This window comes from Pan troglodytes, chromosome 20 (assembly GCF_028858775.2).
Source record: "Pan troglodytes isolate AG18354 chromosome 20, NHGRI_mPanTro3-v2.0_pri, whole genome shotgun sequence".
NCBI lineage: Eukaryota > Metazoa > Chordata > Mammalia > Primates > Hominidae > Pan > Pan troglodytes.
The window spans coordinates 37660785-37666480 of NC_072418.2; the positions used below are offsets into that span (position 1 = coordinate 37660785).

General features: G+C 38.3%; 1 pseudogene; it reads right to left on the bottom strand.

The window, feature by feature from the left end:
- Positions 1 to 3507: 3507 nt before the first annotated feature.
- On the bottom strand, positions 3508 to 4166 carry LOC107969617 (small ribosomal subunit protein eS26-like; annotated as a pseudogene).
- Positions 4167 to 5696: the final 1530 nt, after the last annotated feature.

Sequence of the window (5696 nt, forward strand, 5' to 3'; positions counted from 1 at the left end):
TATTCACTATGATGTTAGCTGTGGGTTTGCCATACACTGACTTCTTGTGTTGGGCTACATTCCTTCTATACCCAGTTTGTTAAGAGCATTTACTGTGAAGGGCTGTTGAATTTTATCATGCTTTTTCTGCACCTATCGAGATGATCATATGGTTCTTGTACTCACTCTGTTGATGTGGTGCGTCCCACTTATTGATCTGTGTATCTGGAACCATCCTTGCATCCTGGGTTAAATCCCACTTGGTCATGGGAATGATCACTTTCATGTGCTGCTGAATTTGGTTGGCTAGTATTTTGTGGAGGATGTTTACATCTACATATATCAGGGATATCGGCCTATAGTTTTCTCTCTTTTTTTTTTTTTTGCTATGTGCTCCTCTGGTTTTGGTATCAGGATAATGCTGGTCTTGCAAAATGAATTTGGAAGTATTCCATACTCTTCAATTTTCTGGAAGAGTTTGAGAAGAATTACTATTATTTTTCTCCTAAATGTTAGGTGGAATTCTGCAGTAAAGCCATTGGCATCTAGGCTTTTCTTTGATAGGACACATTTTATTACAGATTCAATTTGTTTGAGATAGGAGGGCTAGATGGGACTGACTGACTAGTTCTCCTCACAGATCACACATGATTTGGTAAAGTAGTTTCCCTTGAGGGCAGGCTTTTGTTATATAGCACAGGATACTTTGGGCTTACTTCAAAATGCTTGTTTCCTTGGGTGTGTTTCAGAATGATTATTTTCACCCCTCCTCCTGTCTGAAGCGTGAGATAATTTTTCTCCAGTCTTCATCAAGAGAATCTTGTGTGTCTCCTGGAGGAAAATCTCATGAAAGTATGGGTGCTGCCCCCATTATGAGACTGGGTTCCCAGGTTTTAAGTCTCAAGCTTGTCCACCCTTAGCCTCCGGCAATTTAATTACTGTTCACCTGTCCCTATCAGTTGCTGGTTCCCAAGGCTTCCACTCATCAAAATCTGATCCTCTATATTTGCTGTCTCTCCAGTTTGGGGGGCATTGCTTTGCCCTATGAACTCAATTCTCTGAAGAATTTAAGAAGGGCTATTGATTTTCAGTTTGTTCAACCTTTTGTTGTTGTGAGGATGGGAGTAACAAGCTCTTTACATGCTGGAATGGAAACCGGAAGTCTAGATCTATATTTTCTATTTCTCGTTATCAAGTTCTCTTTCCCTTATAGTTTTGTCAATATCTCCTTTTCATGTGGAAATTATCAGAAGCCTTCACAAGCCAAGCTGGAGCTTCTATGCCAGGGCTACATAATAGAGTTTAGTTTGTTTATTTATTTTTTTTTTTGTAGAGACAGTATCTCCCTTTTTTGCCGAGGCTGGTCTTGAACTCCAGTCCTAAGGTAATCTGCCCTGGCCTCCCAAAGTGCTGAGATTATAGGCATAAGCCACCATGTGTGACCTTTTTTTTTTTTTTTAATGCTATCTTGATCTAGTTTTGAAGCCCTGGCAAGAGGCTGGTGAGTTCCCTGTAATGGGCTGTCACACTCTGGGTCACTATGCACAAGCTCTAATCACCCCAGGGCCAGGTACCAGACAGCTAGGGATGACCCCTATTCCCTGAAACCTGTGAAATTGTTCAAACTCATCAATCCACAGGGAGCCTGAAACCTAACTAGCTCCACTAACCCTGCTTGCCATACATAAGCAGCCCTCTACAGTTATTCCTTACTGTTACCCTGTCCCTGGGTGCAACCCCCTGCATACCCTTGCCTGACAGCCTTCTCCCCTTTGGAGCTGTAAGTAACCAAGCGTTCTGCTTTTCATGCGTCTGAGTGTCAGCATGTTATATCCCACCATAAAAAGAACCTTTACATCTTGTAAAACAGGCTGTCCTTTGACTTCAGGATTTTACCCTTCCAAGCCCCTCGAGTTCTGTTTCTAACCAGGTACTTCCTGGGCATCTACCTCCAGCCTAGAGGTGTAGGTTAAGGCTCCCCTAAGGGTTTGTACCTAAAAGTATGAATCAGTTTCCACCATGATGAATCTGGGCAATTTTATAATAGCTCCAGGCATGGTTCCTACAGAGACTGGAAGACTATGCAGTAGTGGCTGGATGCCTGCAACAGTGTGCCCTGTAGGGGAGACCCACCCTTCAGTATGCCATAACTATGACCAATACTGGTTTCCTTATTTATGACCCAACCTGTCCCTAGGGCATGAAGAGGATGCCCCTTTGTTTCCAAGTTCCCTTTTACTCTTAGTACGAAATCCAAACTCCTAGTGTGTCTGGAATGATTCCTTAGGTCCAACCCTTCCCCTGTCTGCCATGATGAATGCTTCTCCAACTATACCCCAAACTACCTCCACCCAACAGATCTCCCTAAAGCCTAGTCCATTGAGCTGCCAGGCCTTTGTTCAGATATCTTCTCTGCCAGGAGCAACCTCCAAGGAATTTGCATTTCTTCCAGGTTTCCAGGTACTGCTGGTGTTGCTGGTATAGAGACCACACATTTTAATGTAATAAGTGATTTATTCACTTACTATAAAAATTTACATATTCTCTGAACATTTCCTGTGTTTATGTCTTGGACTTTATTTCATTGCTTCAATTCTCCCAAGCTTTACAACCAGGAAATGGGTTGGTATATTTCATATTAAACTGATTTAAATAACTACAAAATTAGCAAACCAAGGTCAGTGACAGATAATTACAGATTTGGTTATTTTCTCACATAAATAATGACTAATTGTCAATGAGTAATTTTGTATAGTACTATTATTTTTACTAAAATAAATTTTTAAGGGAGAAGTAAAGCTGCCAATAATTAAGCAATTTGTTTATACATTGGGATCCACCACCTTCCAGAAAGTCACATTCTTCTCAGTGTAAGTGGTGAGCACTTACAAACTTTGTCCTGTCTACCTTTTTCTTGACATGTTCCAATCTTGCCATATAATTTCCATTGACTTTCTATACTAGTGGGTTCTAATAGAAATAGGTTATCTCAGCTTCAAGGGCGATTAAGCTTAGCAGGTATGGTTTGAGGCACTCTGAAAATTACCCTGAGAAATACATTAACTTACAAACTTACATGGTTGGGGCCCTCCCTCTTGCCAAACTGCTATTAGAATAAAAGATGAGGCATCTAATTTCCCAATAAAAAGAAAGGCAGTGTATAGGGTTTTTTCATTTCATTTTTTATTGTAATAAAATATGCGTAACATAAATGTTACCATTTTATTTTCAAGTGTACAATTCAGGAGCATTACGTACGTTCACAAGCTTGTGGATCCACTAGCACTATTTCCAGAACTTTTCATCATCCCCAACCAAACCTCTGTATCCAATAAACAAAAATTCTCCCTTCCTCTCTGTCTCTAGCCCCTGGTAACCTCTAATTTTTGTCTCTATGAATTTGCCTATTCTAGGATAGACCATATTAGGCCACAAAACAAGTCTTAATAATTTTATTTTTTCAGTACAATTTCCATTTTATTTTTCCCCAGAGAATAGTCTGTCTTCAGTCTTTAAGGACTAAGCTCCTTACATGGGCTTTGGTGGGGGTCATGGGGAAGCACCCGCAGGTCTAAATCGGGGAGGGGGTGTTGGGTCCTTGCGGGCTTCATGAGATCGATTCCTGACTACTTTGCTGTGAATTGCACAACTCACACAGTAATGTAGTTTCACATACAGCTTGGGAAGCACATAGGCATTGAAGGTGCTTGCTTCAGAAATGTCCCTGACTGCCGCGGCCTCCACTATGTTTCAAATGATGAGTTTTTCTCTTTTTTTTTGAGACGGAGTTTCGCTCTTGTCACCCAGGCTAGAGTGCAGTAGCACAATCTTGGTTCACTGCAACCTCCCGTCTCCTGGGTTCAAGCGATTCTCCTGCCTCAGCCTCCCAAGTAGCTGAGATTACAGATACCTGCCACCACGCCAGGCTAATTTTTTGTATTTTTAGTAAAGATGGGGTTTTACCATGTTGGGCAGGCTGGTCTCGAACCCCTGACCTCGTGATCTGCCCACCTTGGCCTCCCAAAGTGCTGGGATTACAGGCATGAGCCACTGCACCTGGCCCCAATGACGAGTTTCTTAATGGCTTTGTACTTGGGCATGCATCGGGCACAGTTCATGCAGCAAATAGGCTGCGTGTGGCCGCGGCCCTTTTTGGCATGATTGTTGTTCTTTCTTTTCTTTGTCATCTTTGAGGCACAATGACCAGAGAGAGGTAGTCTTAATAACTTTAAAGATTGAAATCATACGGTGTATCTTCTGATCACAATGTAATGAAACACTAGAAACAAATAGCAGACAGAAAACAGTAAAATTCACAAATATATGGCAAATAAATGGCACATTCAAATCATAGATAGGTCAATGAAGAAATCACAAGGTAAATTAGGAAATATCTTGAGGGATATTACACTACCTCATATACTTATCCTTTTTTGTGGTAAGAACACCTAAAATTTACTCTCAGAAATGTTCAAGAATATAATGCATTAACTGTAGTCATCATGTTGTGCAATAGCTCTTTTATTTCTCCCATCTAACTGAGGTTGTGTATCCTTTGACCAACTTGGGACCCCTTAGTCCCTATTAACCATCATTTTACTCTCACTTTCATGAGTTTGACTTTTTTAGATTCCACATATAAGTGAGATTATATGGTATTTGTCTTTCTGTGGTTTATAATTATTTTTATGCATTTGTCTTTTTAAGTTGTGTCAAAAATAAAAACTGGAGTTACAAAGCAAAATTAAATTATATATATATTTATATATATGTAAATATATAAATGAATATATATTCATTTATATTTATATTTATATATAAATGAATATATATTCATTTATATTTATATTTATATGTAAATGAATATATATTCATTTATATTTATATATAAATGAATATATATTCATTTATATTTATATTTATATGTAAATGAATATATATTTATTTATATTTATATATAAATAAATATATATTCATTTATATATTTATATATATATATATATATATATATATATATATTTACAGGTGTGAACCACTGCACCCGGCCAATAATATTGGTTTTTATATCTGTCCATGTACTTACCAGAGAACTTTATTTCTTCACATAGGTTTGAATTACTGTCTAGTGTCTTTTCATTTCAATCTGAATGACCCTTAGTATTTCTCATAGGGTAAGTCTACTGGTGATGAACATTCATGGCTTTTGCTTATCTGATAATGTCTTCATTTTTCCCCACTTTTGCAGGACCATTGTGCTAGACATAGTATTTTTAATCAACAGGTTTTTCCTTATATCACTTTAAATATATCATACCATTTCCTTCTGGAGTGCAGGGTTTCTGCTGAGAAATGACTTGATGATCTTATTGAGGATCCTTTGCAGGTGATGTGTTACTTTTCTTTTACTGCTTTCAAGATTCTGTCATTTGGCATTTCACTATTATGTATCTCAGTGGGTTTATCTCACTTGGAGTTCACTAATGTATCGAATCTACACATTCATGTGTTTCCTCAAATTTGAGAAGTTTTCAGTCAACATTTCTTAAAGTAATTCTACTACCTTCTCTCTCTATTTTCCTGGGAATCCCATAATACATATATTGGTCCAGTGATGGTTTCCCATAAGTTCCTTAGGTTTTATTCACTATTCTTCATTCTTTTTACTTTCTATTGCTGAGATCTGATCATTTAAAATGTCTTATCTTCAAGTTGGCTGC